We start from the raw sequence: 13,941 nt of genomic DNA on the forward strand, positions 1-13,941 counted from the left end.
CTTGGAACCAACCCAAGTCCCCATCAATGATGGACTGGATAAAGAAAATGTGGCACATATACACTAAGGAATACTATGCATCCATAAAAAAGGATGAATTCATGTCCTTTGCGGGGACATGGATGAAGCTGGTACCCCTTACTGTCAGCAAACTAACACAGCAACAGAACACCAAACACCAAACACCACATGTTGTCACTCGTAAGTGGGAATTGAACAACGAGAACACATGGACACAGGGAGAGGAACAACACATACTGGGGCCTGTTGGGGGGTGGGGAGGAAGGGGAGGGAGAGCATTAGGACAAATACCTAATGCATGCGGGTCTTAAAACCTAGATGGCAAGTTGATGGGTGCAGCAAACCACCATGGCACATGTATACCTGTATAACAAACCTGCACGTTCTATACATATATCCCAGAACTTACAGTATAATAAAAAAATTATAGAGAATAGAGAAAAATAGGTTAAGTGCAGAAAATTATACCTACATATGTACTCAGAAGCATAAATTTGGTGACAGAAAATACTTCAGTATATACATACATCTCAGAAGCAGTTCTGAAAGGCTTATTTTCTTGAATTTTAAGAATGTCTAAGATCATTGGGAGGCAAGTATTGGGAGGCAAGTAGTATTTGCTTTAAATGTTTCATACTAGGAATGTTATGCTCTACACAGGGCACATCTGCAGACATACCAAGTGTCACTGTAGAAGAGCATGGAGTGGCTTTTGTGAAGAAGTTCAGGTACATCAGTGCAAAAGTTAGCTGAACTGATTCATTCGTCTCTATGGTAACAGCTTCCTCCTCTTTGTCAACATTACTTATTTGTGACAATTTAACGTTTCCATTTGCAAGTCCTCCAGTTGCAGAAAATTTCACTCCATCTTTTGCACAGGAAATTACAACAGTATCTCCAATATGACTGAGATCTCGACATATGCATGCAAATTCACCAGCAGCCATCTTTACTACACAGCTGTACTCATGTTCTGGAATTCCAAGCTGTTCAACATCCAAATCCATTAGCTTCATTCTATAGTCTGAAACTTTCTCCTGATTTAGTGCTTCAAGTGCTAGTGCTAAGGTGTCTGCATTATCTTCAGCCCCAAATGTCATGACATCTTTACTGCCAGCACAGTTTAGTGTTTTGAACATACTGGTGAGGTTCATGGCTATGGCCAGGTTGCAGTTGCAGCAGCATATGTTGAAGCCCTTTGAGTGCTGGGTGAGCTGACCCAAGGAGATGCAAGATGAGTCCATTCTGTACACATTCAGCTGCTTGAGCTAATGTCCCAGCAGGCCTCACTGATGAGGTCCTTGAGGGCCTCCAACATATTCTTCAGGGTGGAGCCCTGGACCAGGCTTACCTTGAACATGGTGGAGTCACAGTGACATGACTACAGGCAGGTGCGATGGAAGAAGGTATAGCCAGTTAGGGCTTTGTGAAGTTCAGAGCAAGTGAGCAAATACAGTGGGAAGAGGCTGAGACCCAGAAAGATGATAAGTCCACTGTGCCTGCAACTGTTTAATCAAGCCTTGTTTTTTTTAATGAAGTGCTGGTGCGAGTTCAGGGGCATGACTGGTAGAATTCACAGATTGCTATCCTCAGAATACCTTCCTGGCAGAAGCCCGGGAGTCATGCTGGGATCCACACCTGCCCCACCTCCTGCCCCTGCAGTTTCTGCTGGCATCACTGGGGACAGTGGAGACTTGTCCATTACTCTGGCAGGGATTGGACATGCCTCCAGTGGGTTGTCACTCCAGAAAGCAGAGAGCAAAGGGAGCCTCTGGCTAGGCTGTCACTAGCCCCTGAGTGGGTGCTTCATGCCCAGGGATTGGCAGGTGAGTTACTGAAGCCCCAGGCTGATGGCAGCCAAGTTCCTTGAAGCCTTTACCTTGCATGCTGCTGAGTGGCACTATTGTAGTCATGAGAGGAGGGCCAGAGAGGCATGAAGGCTGTCTGCCCCCAAGCTTTTTCCTGGGAGGCCTGCAGGTACCTAAAGTGTCAGAAAGGCCATTAGTGCTTCCTCCCCAGGTGTCCCCAGTGATCTGAGAGATGATCTTAGGAGTCAGTTGGAGGAATATTGGGTTTTAAATGTAATAGTCATGCATTTTAATGTCTCTTCTATTTATGGCAAGTCATATAGGTTTTCAATTAATGGTCCTAATGGTCTTTTAAAATGATGTTAAAAAAAGTGAATCTATTTAAAGAAAATTGTTCAGGGAAGCAGCATAGCATAATAGTTAAGAGAATGGACTCTGAAGACAGATGCATGGTCAGACTCCCAGCACCACACTTACCAGCTGTGAGACAGTGGGTGAGTTCTTCACTCTGCTGTGGTTTCCTTATCTTTAAGGAACAACGGTAGTACCCACTTCATGAGTTCGTTCATGTAAGCACTTACAACATGTCCCAGCTCACACTAAGCATCACATAGGTAACGTAAATAAAATGCAGTGAATCAAGGTGGTAGGGAAGCATAGGGCAAAAGTAATGAGGAGGGGTCTACGACAAGAGAAGTTTGTAGGAATGTTTGTCTTCTGCAGTCCTTGCTGTGACAGTTGGGGGCCCAGGGAGCAGAAGGGTTGTATCCAAGGTCATAAACTGACATAGTATGGCAGGGCAGAAGGAAATCCCTGCTCACGTGATTCACTGTCTACTATAGGGCTGGAGAGGGGGCCACCTCTATCGAGAAAGGCAATTTGTCCCATGGACTACTCAAAATGGCAAACATAGTCTTCAAGACAGTTGACACACACATCACCTTGGAGGCACCCTTGCCATCACTGACCCCTCAGGTGGATGCAGCTCCCCATAGCTCCACACTTGCTGATGAGAGGACCACAGCCATAAAGCAGTCTTCCAGGGTCTGTCCCAGGTAGATTTCAGGCCTCCATATACCAGGGCCAGGTCACAGAGGTCATGGCTGGAGCCTCAGGACCTACCACAGAGCTGGCCCAGAGAAGCCTCTGAAGGAAGGTTTGATGACTCACTGAATGAACAAAAGGATAAGCAAATGCTCTTTCATCATTCCCATTACATGGATCAGCTGATCAGCTAAGCAGAGGATAGGTATATGACCAAGGGCCCCTTTGGTCCAGTGTGTGTGTGTTGTTCTGTCTGTGGGTGAGGCTGTTGAGGTATGTGTCTGCAGAAGGTGCTAGCATAGTGCTGGGTGTGTCACACACTAGTCCATGCCCTACACTTGTCGTGCAAGTTCTGTCACCTCTGGGATCTGAAAGACCATAAATTCCTAGAGCGGAGCAACAGTGAAGTTAGGGGAGATTGAAGGAGGGAATGGAGGCGTGACGTTTCTGGGGCCCAGGACTTGTGGAAGTAAGAAAGGATGGTGTTTATGAAGGCACTTAGCTGCAAGAGTGAGGTCCTGTAGGCAGGTTTAGAGCTTATTATAATCACTTTGGCATGAGCTGCTGACATGGGCACCTCACTCTACAGTTTATCTGAAGCACTGCCACTCCAGTTTCATCACTGGCTCCTCAGCACTGCATGAGAGCAGAGCAGTTATTGCAGTTCCTATTTAAAAACAAAGTCTATTAAATGGCAAAGCTGGATAGAATCAGCTCTTCTGAGCTCATGTCCAGTATGATCTCAAGCCAGGCTGCCTTCTGGTTTTGTATATCCTAGTAACCAGTCCTGGGCATGGCATGGTGCTTAGCACATAATTCTCATCCCCCACCTCCAGGATTGTTTGCTGATGAGTCAGTGACTAAATGAATAGTGCTAAGGAGAGACAAGAGACCTGGGACGAGGGCAAAGTGGTCAAGTCAGGGCTGGAGAGTACAGGAGGAAGAAAGGGCTGAAAGGAATTCTCTGAAGATGGGCTGCTTCTTTCATGACTATCTTGGCCAGGCCAGGTTTCAGCTCAAGACTCTTATTGCTTTAATTTATCAGCAAATGTGTTATTGCTTCCCTAAATATTGAGAATAAATTCAGAGGCCTCACCATGGGCCACAAGGTGCCATGTGAACTGGCTGCCCACTCCCTTCTCTCTTCTACTCTGTAGCCCCTCGGAATGTCACTTCATTGGCTGCCTTTTGCCATTTCTAAAACTTTTTGTATGCTTAGGCCTCAGGGCGTTTGCGCTTGCTGTTCCCTCTACCTGACATGCCTTTCCCCTACTGTCTACCTCAAATGTACCTCCTCAGAGAGGCCCTCTCTGCCCCCATGGCTTGCCTTATTTTTCTCCATAACACTGATCGTTCCTTGGCTTTTTATTGTATATGCATTTCTATGTGTCTACTGGAAATGTAGCATCACAAGGCCAGAGATCTTGGCCTGCTTTGTTCATTGCTATTTGCCCAGTGCCTAGCAAAATGACTCCCGTTTATTACATACATTAGGTATATTAGACACAAATTAAATGTATTTGAATGAGTTAGTGTCATTTGAAGCTTTTACCCCTCTGAGACTTCTAGGTATACCACTTTGATAGGAAGAGCAATCCTGGCCTAGGATGCTAGTGCCTGCAAAGTAGCAGAGCTTGTACTTTATTAGATTCACTATATCCTTAGGGAAGAGGAGGCATGTTGGACAAGATGCAGCCCCATCCCCCAAGCCTCTGCCGAAACCAACGTGTCCCAGTCTGAAGCAGATTCTAGTTGAGCTGGGTGGACTGGTAGACCAGCATCCCTCTGACCAGAGCAGATGTATATGGCAGGACTGGGAAAGGTCAGGACTGAGAATGGCTGAGATCAGTACATCAGTAGTCAGAGAGCAAGACAGGGATCTGGGGCTAGGGCTGGGAAGAGCCAATGGGTCCTTGGTGGGGATTTAGAGGAGCTGGGTAGCTGATATGGTTTGGGTGTGTCCCTACACAAATTTCATCTTGAACTGTAGCTTCCATAATTCCCATGTGTCATGGGAGGGACCCAGTGGGAGAAAATTGAATCATGGGGTTTGTTTCCCCCACACTGTTCTCATGGTAGTAAATAAGTCTCACAAGATCTGATGATTTTATAAGGGGAAACCCCTTTCACTTGGCTCTCATTCTTCCTTACCTGCCACCATGTAAGACGTGCCTTTTGCTTTCCACCATGATTGTGAGGTCTCCCCAGCCACATGGAATGGTAAGTCCACATGAAAAAGAGGAGTCCAGCCACCTCTTTTTCTTTATAAATTACCCAACTCAGGTATATCTTTATCAGCAGTGTGAAAATGAACTAATACAGTAGCCAACGTGTCTGGAATGATAATGAGGTGCCAATTCAGGTAGCTTCTTGTAAGCCATTGATACTTAGGATTTCTCTGCTAGGCCTACCTGGGCATGAAATATCCATTTCTTGACAGGAAAAATGACGATATTGAAATATGTAAACATCCTACGTATCTATTATTTCATAACAACCATGTATAGTACTTTATTCATTTGACCAACAAATATGTGTTGACCCCTTGTAAGAACCAGGCACTGTAGATGTTGCCTCAGTCACTGTCTTAGTCCATTTGTGTTGCTATGGACTCAGGCATACCTGAGGCTGGATGATTTATAAAGAAAAGAGGTTTATTTGGCCAACAGTTCTGCAGGCTGTACAAGAAGTATGGAGCTGGCGTTTGTTGAGGTTGTAGCTTCTGGTGGGGGTCTCAGGCTGTCTCCACTCACTGCAGAAGGGGAAGGAGAGCTGGTTGTGCAGAGATCATGTGGTGAGACAGAAAGCAAGGGAGGGGAGGGAGGTACCAGGCTTTTTATAACAATCAGTGCTCCTGGGAACCAACAGAGAACCCATTACCTCAAGGGGGCACCAGGCCATTCATGAGGTATCCATCTCCATGACCCAAACACCACCCATTAGGCCCTACCTTCAAGACTGGGGATTAAATTTCAACATGAGGTTTGGGGACAAATATCCAAACTATAGCAATCACATATAGGAAATCTCCGTATTTATAGGGGTAACTAACACTCCTTCAACGAAATGGATGACTGTTTACTAAAATACGTCAGTTGCTTTATCATCAGTGCTAAGAGTGGTGCTTATTACACAGTAGATGCTCAATTAATATTTTTGAATTGCTGGATTAATATGTAGGTTAATGAGTTTACCCATTTACTGAACAAGGAAGTAGCCCAGAAAAATCAGATTTGGAAACCTGGATCAGGGTGGTTTTACTCTTGAGACCAAATGGTTCTCTCTGATTCTAATATTTTGAAGCTTTACAGACTTGATATTAATAAATTTTGAAACTAAAAACACCAAAAAATATTGTGGGGAAGTGGTTAAAAGTTACCAGCTTTTGATTTTTCCAAGTAAAGAGATGGAGAAAGATATTACCAACAATTGTTATTTCATCAAAGGGCATTTAAACACTTGAATTGTGTGAAGGGTGATCCTAGAATTTTAAAACATTGGATACATATTGGCTCTATGAAAAAGTTACTACATTGTTCTAATTTTTTTCCTATTTCACTGAGGACTGGGGTAAACTTCACTGATCCAAATGAAGAGACAGGTCTGGGCTCAGATGAGTATTTGGGAGCCTCTGGCCTGGAGGAACCAGTCACTTAAATTCTTGCCTCTCTCCTTGTCTCTCTTTTTAGTTCTTTTCCCTTTCTTCTTCTCTTTCTTCTTCCTTTCTCACCTCTTACATACAGACACGTACAGACACACTGAGGCACATTTCAAAGCTCCAAAGAGAAGCAGGCCATGTGTCAGACTTAGACTTCAGGTGGAGAAGAAAGACAATCTTCCCCTGTTGCAAGGACTGCTTTCCTAACTCTAAAAAGGAAAGGAGAAGCAGGTGAGAGTGAAGGGGAGGAAAATCTTCCCTACCTTCCCATCAACCCTCTTTATTATATCTACTCAAAGTGAAAAAAAAAAGGTTTTAAACTCTCAGTATTAGTTTATGACTTCTATTAATCACATGTAATAACCCTCCCAATTATTAAATTATGGGGACATGTGTTTTCTCAGCCAAACAGAATAATTATTTATTGAAATGAATTAACATATAGAAAAACCTCAGTTCTATGGAGGCTGAAACTTAGCATAATGAGTTTATCAGCCTTAAAAGCAGCCCAGACAGACTTCTTCTTTTTTTTTGGGGGGGGGGAAAATAAATACACTGATTATGGTGAAGCTTATCTGTGCTGGCGTCTTGCCATTTGCTATTTCTTTAATAAACACAGGTCGAGTTGTTTATCTGTTTTCAATTTCATTTATCAAGGCTCCCCTTTGCAATTAACAGCTGTGGTGGAGGGTGGAGTGGGGGTGGGGAAGACATGTTCTTGCCAACCTCCCCCTCCAGGTCCCCAAAGTTGCTTATTTGGGGCTCTCTTTGTATTTTAATAGGCTTGCCAATCAGCTGACTGCAGCAGTAGCAGCAGCAGCAGCAATGCACAGATCTGATCTGCATTGGCAATATACTTGTCATTTGGACATGTATCTTCAGGACACCAGCCTTAGCAGGAAGGGGAGCCAGTCAAGGGGAAACAATTATGCAAATTTAAAATGTAAACTCTCTGGAGCCCCTGCCACAACCTGGTAAGAGGATAAAGGTCTGCTTTCCATTCCTTTCTCTAGGGGCAGCAAGCTCTCTTGCCACATATCTTCCAGGGAGATTTCTAAGTTACTTAAGCATCTGCAAAATGGCGCCGTGGACACATGGTTGGGAACATGGATTTATGGGTAATTATATCTTAAAAAAAAAAAACCCTTTTATTGTTCATGGTACTCATGAAGCCACTCAGTCTCCTAAATTTATTTTATCTAGTGATTTAGGGACTGTGCCAAATGTTCACCAAAGGACATTCAGATCATTCATTCATTCAACAAGCATTTAGTAATGTATATTTCAAAATTGCTGAGAGAATAGATGTTAAATGTTCACACTCTGCCAAAAATGATAAGTATGTGAGGTGGTGAACATGTTAATTAACTTGATTTAATCATTCCATATTGTATACATATATCAAAACATCAGATTGTATCCCATAAATATATACAATTACTTGTCAATTAAAAATAAAATTTGAAAAAAATCACAGGCATGTATTCAAAGGTGCAATACTGACTGGGAGCTTCGGGAGTTTTTAGTTTGGTTACTTTGTTTATTCCTTAAAAAATAAATATCAAACATCTACTAGGAGTCAGGTACTGGGGTAGGGCAGTGAACAAGATAGATGAGGTTCCTGCTGACATGGGGCTTGCCTTTGGGGATGGGTGGGTGCAGGAGCATGGCACGGAGCTTCTGATGTGGTTCTCAATGAGAACCATGACTCCTGGCAGTCACAGCCTCGCTCTTGAATGTGGTCTGGACCTAGTGACTTGCTTCTGAGAAACAGAATATGGCAAAAGTGATGGGATGTCACTTGTGATTAGGCTACAAAAGACTGCCTTTTATCTCAACAGCCCTCTCTGTCTCTTGCCCTCTCACTTGCTCTGATGAAGCTTGCTGCCCTGTTGTGAGATCCTCTATGGAGAGGCCTATGTGGAAAGGAACTGAGGGTGGTCTCTGACCAGCAGCTCATGAGAAACTGAGTCCTCAGTCCAGTGTCCACAGGGGTGAGCTAGGAAGCAGATCCTTCTAGTTGAGCCTTGAGGGCACATGTAGCCCCAGCCAAAACTTGATTGCAGCTTGTGAGACTCAAAGCCATCAGCTCTAGCTAGCCATTCCTGGATTCCTGGCCCACAGAAACTATGAGATAATAAATGTTTTTAATGTTAAGTTATTATGTTTTGGGGCAATTTCTGGCTTAGTCAGCTCTGAGTACTAAAACAAAATACCATTGACTAGATGGATTAAAACAGCATTTATTTCACATGGTTCTGGAGGCTGGGAACTCTGAGATTAGGGTGCTGGCAGAGCCAGTGTCTGGTGAGGGTCCTCTTCCTGGCTTATAGACAGCAACCTTCTTACTGTATCCTCACATGAGCAGAAGACACAGGGCCTTCGTCTCTTCTTCTTCTTCTTTTTTTAAGATGGAGTCTTAAAAAAAGACTTCAGTCTGTGGCCCAGACTGAAGTGTAGTGTCATGATCTCGACTCACTGCAGCCTCCACCACCTGGGTTCAAACAATCCTCCCACCTCAGCCTCCCAAGTAGCTGGGATTACCGATATGTGCCACCACACCTGGCTAATTTTTTTGTGTTTTTAGTAGGGATGGGGTTTCACCATGTTGGCCAGCTGGGTCTCTAACTCCTGACCTCATGTGATCCTCCCACCTTGGCCTCCCAAAATGCTGGGATTATAGGCATGAGTCACTGTGCCCGGCCATCTTTCTCTTCTTTTAAGGATATTACTCCTATCATGGGGACTCTCCTCTTGCGATCTAATCTAAATTGAATCACTCCCAAAAGCCTCACCTCCTAATACTCTCCTACTGGGGATTAGGGCTTCAATATATGAATTTTGGGAAGACACAAATAAATAAGCAGTCCATAACAATTTGTTTTGTAGTAATAGATAATAACACAGTGGCTGGAGGTAGGGAGTGAGACTATAAATTAATAGGTAAAAAGGAAGCTATGAGCTGGCGAAAAGGCAGTGCTGAACATGAATGAAGGGTGATAGACATACTGAAGAGTGACAGGGTGGCTGCTGAGAATAGGAGTCTCAAGGCAGGACCAACCCTAAATGTCCTTGGATGAAATACCCTAGATGACGCCAGTGTGCTCTGTGCATTCCTTCCAATGGGCATCCAGCCTTGGGTCAAATATCCCAAGGGAGAGGGAAATTCACATCTTTGTTACTCTATCCCATCTTGGGATGCAAAAAATACTTGCTGCTGGGCTAGAATTTGCATCCCTATGGTTTTGTCTTTCTGGTCCTGGTTTTTCTCTTTGAGGCCACGCTGACTCTCTGGTCTTTTGAGCCCCTCTACCCTATACAGTTGTCTAGCCTTTCTAAGTTGGCCCTGGAATTTCCTGACCAGGGAATTCCTTTATTTCCCAGACTGGATTTGATGTTTTGATACTGCTTTTGGCCTTTCTGACTTGACTGCCTTTCAGACTCCCCTTCTTCTACTCACTGGGTCTCTTCCCACAGTCTCTGCTTGCTCCTATGTTCCTGGGGTCCCTGTAGCTTTAGTTAAGAATTCTGCAACTTTGGTCAATGGCTCCTCACAGCATCATGCCAGTCCCCTTCCTCACATGGCAAGCCCTTTTCTTCACAGAAAATGGCCATTATGTGTCAGTTGAGCATTTTTCTCTCCTGCTAAATGTGCCTACCTCTTTGGCACTTCACCTCCTCCTCCTCCCCAGTGACTTCCTTCCTCCCCTCCCTTCTCTGTCAGCCTCAATTATCACTTCTGCAAAGGATTCCCTGGAGGGTGGCCTGTCTAGTCAGCTACCTGGTAGACATTGTCCTGGGAGATCCTGACAGCCTTGGAGCTCAGCATGCCTTCCTTCCTGTCCTCTGACACATATCCACTGATGCTGACACTGGGTCTGTGCCTTCTAGTCATTGCCCCCTTTCCTCTCCTGCCTGATGGGCCAGAGTTTCCTGTGTCTCCTGGTACCCTGTTCTCTAAACTCAGGGACATCCTAGTCTTTTTCTCTTTCCTCCACCATTATGACTGTCATCTGATTTTTTTTTTTTTTTTTTTTTTTTTTTACTTCCCAAGGCCTCTTTCATATGGCCCTTCCTTCTGCCACCCCTGAGGACCAGCTCCTCATCAGTTCACCCCAGACTATAATAATTCCCATTCCCCAAAGAATTTATTACAGGAGACAGTGCTGGAAACTGGAAGTACAGAGACAGGCAAAGCAGATCTGACATCTGTCATCGTAGAACTTCCAGTGAACCTGTTCATGCATACCTGCCTTCACTTATTCATTCAAATAATTATTAAGCACCTTCCATGTTACTTTGTCTAGTGTCTCAGATTCCTGATAGTTAGAGGTAACCTTCTAACTTGGTTGTACTGAGGGGAGCAGTTTCCAATAAATAGTTTGACAATTGTTTTGATAATTAGCAGCAGTAACTGAGAAGGACTGCCTGGAAAGTCAGCCATACTTTCTTTTTCCACCCCGTAAAAACCATGCATCTGAGATTTTCTGGGCTGCTGGTCTTATCTACCAGATGCCCTGCAGTGACATCTCAGGAAAGCCCAGGACTGGGAAAGCCAACCCCCAGGGCTGCCTCTACATTCTTAAGACACTGTGGTAGTTCTCCCACCCTACACTATCTTCTTCCCATCACCTGCAGCAGATCCACCCCAAGCACCCACATCATCACAGGTAACCTGGCTGTTGGAGATGAGGGTCCTGGCTGCCAAGGAAGGAACCAAGACAAGCAGTCAGTGCCAGAGGTATACTGTCCAGAGGGCTCTCTGCAGGGTCTCAGGGAAGGAGTTCAGGCCAGAGGTAGGGGGAGGCTGTGAGGAATGATGTGGTACAACTGCCGGCTGTAAGGTGAGTGTGTGCTAAGTAGGCTGAGTTAGCGAGTGTGATGCCAGGGTTAAGAATATACTGATTTGGAGGCCAGACCTGGTGGCTCACTCCTGTAATCCAAGCACTTTGGAGGCCAAGGCGGGCGGATCACGTGAGGTTGGGAGTTCAAGACCAGCCGGACCAACATGGTGAAACTCTGTCTTTTTTTTTTAAAAAATAAAATAAAGAAAAGAAGAGAGAGAGAGAGAGAGAAAAGAGAGAGAGAATATACTGATTTTGGCCAGGCACAGTGGCTCACAACTGTAATCTCAGCACTTTGGGAGGCCAAGGTGGGAAGATTGCCCGAGGTCAGGAGCTTGAGACCAGCCTGGCCAACATGGTGAAAACACTGTCTCTACTAAAAATACAAAAATTAGCTGGGCATGGTGGTGCACGCCTGTAGTCCCAGCTACTTGGGAGGCTGAGGCAGGAGAATCGCTTGAACCCAGGAGGCAGAGGTTGTAGTGAGCTGAGATTGTGCCACTGTACTCCAGCCTGGGTGACAGAGCAAGCCTTCATCTCAAGAAAAAAGAAAAAATGCTGATTTGGGATATCCCAGGGCCTTTATCACTATCTCCTTTATGTCCTTGGGCTAATGAATTAATTTCTCTGAGTGACATTCATTTCTTCATTTTAACTGGGACTAGTAATACTAGCCTCAGAAGCCTGCTGGAGTTTACAGGAAATAATGTGAGGAATTTCCTGGCATGGGTGGTCAATAATTTGTAGTTACTTATTATTAGTAATGGTTAGGCTGGTTTCAAGGGTAGGGTCGGGCAGGAAGACCAGAAGATTGGGGAGGAGCCGGAGTCCTCAGAGGGTGTTTAAGTTCAAGCTGGGGAAGCCAAGATTCTTCCATAAATATGCAGAGCAGTGCGGGGATGAAAGCAAGGCAAAGCTCAGGTCAGAAGTGGACAGGAGGTCAGAGAGGTGGGAGAGTCCCTGGGCAGTTGCCAGGATTTTTTCCTGGATTCTTAGCAGCAGCCTTGATCAGCTGTTTCTTGTAGAGGTGGACAGAGTGGGCAGAAACTGTATCACTAGGGCATCAAAATTACTCTTCTCCTGGCTTGGGCCAGAATTGTTTCCAGAACCAAGCAGAAGCTCCAAATGACTGTCAAGTGGCCCCTGGATTAGGGACTCCAGGGCTTGGGAGCAGGGAGCCAGGAAATCCCATCTCTAGACGGCACACAAGGTGGGAGGGGATGCCTCCAGAGAGATCCCTGTCTGGGCCCACCTGGAAGCCCTGCACCTCCTCTTCTTCTGGCCAGACTGTTCCAGGCCATGCTCATCTCACCTGTTTCAAGGATGCTTATCTGACAGCTGTAGTCCTTCAGGATGATCCCTTTCCCAGACTTTCCACAGCAGTTTCCCTCGGTTTCTACAGTACCAGGCTAGCTGCTTTATAAACATTGCAGCATTTATTCTCAATGCAGCCATGTGAGATAGATGTTGTACCAATTTTATAGACAGGAGAAGTGAGGCTCACCAAGATGAAATAACTTTGCCAGGCTCCTGCAACTGGAAAATGGCAGGGCCGGGATTTAAAAACAGGCCTGCCTGGCTCTTAAATGCTGAACCTCAAGAGACCAAGATGTTCCACTTACTATAGCTGAGTAACAACTTACTGCAAGATTTAGGATAAGATGATTTATCAGGCTTATAGATCCTATGGGTCATAAATTCAGACAAGGCACAGCAGGGATGACTTGTTTCTGCTCCACGATGTCTAGAGACTCAGCCAGAAGACTTGAAGGATAGAGGCTACACCCATTTGAAGGCCCATCCACTCCCATATCTGGTGACTGAGGCTGGCTTGAGGCTGGGGGCCTCAGTTCCTTTTCGCATAGGTCTCTCTAAAAGTCTCTCCATATGGAGGAGTTTGAGCTTCTTCACAGCATGGTGGCACTGCCTCTGCCAACCCATGAGTGAGGGCTCTTCCAAAAAGAACCAGGTGGAAAGCACCATCTTTTAAGATACAGCCTCAGAAGTCATACAGCATTAGGTTTTCTACATTCTACTTGTCAAGGCAGTCACAAAGGCCCATCCAGACACTAAAGGAGGGGAAATAGAGTCTCCTTTTTGATAGAGGAGTAGCAAGGTTTTGAAAGATGTATGACTGGAACTATTATGTGGCTGATTACTTTTGGAAAAGTCAATCTGCTGCCTGAAGGAACCTGAAGAACATCCATTAGACGGTGAGCTCATGAGGACTGACCTTGTCCTAGACTTCTTGGTAACTCTCATAGGCCCTGCACATTAAGACACACATAGCATTTGTTGAATTAAGTGAATAAATACAGACTGTCCAAGTCAGGCTGTTTTGAGGATTATGTTATTATTATTCCAATTTTGGATTTTACCGCTCTCTCTTTTAACATTAAGCTGAAATGTTCCATCTAACGTAGAGGTTGTTTTGCTTCACGGTTTGTTTCTTCCATCAGAGATCCGGCAGGATACCATTTTATTATGGACATCTGCTTTATCTTGCAGGAGTCTGTGGGAATGCTCTTGAAAGTCTCAAAGATGTGTCTTCAAACTTCTTTCAGAG

The 13,941-nt window shown here is 44.9% G+C and overlaps 1 pseudogene; it reads right to left on the bottom strand.

Moving 5' to 3' along the window:
• Positions 1-587: 587 nt before the first annotated feature.
• LOC116525006 lies at positions 588-1,381 on the bottom strand (annotated as a pseudogene).
• Positions 1,382-13,941: the final 12,560 nt, after the last annotated feature.

Source organism: Sapajus apella, unplaced genomic scaffold (assembly GCF_009761245.1).
Source record: "Sapajus apella isolate SASKATOON/1434 unplaced genomic scaffold, GSC_monkey_1.0 scaffold47, whole genome shotgun sequence".
NCBI classification, from domain to species: domain Eukaryota; kingdom Metazoa; phylum Chordata; class Mammalia; order Primates; family Cebidae; genus Sapajus; species Sapajus apella.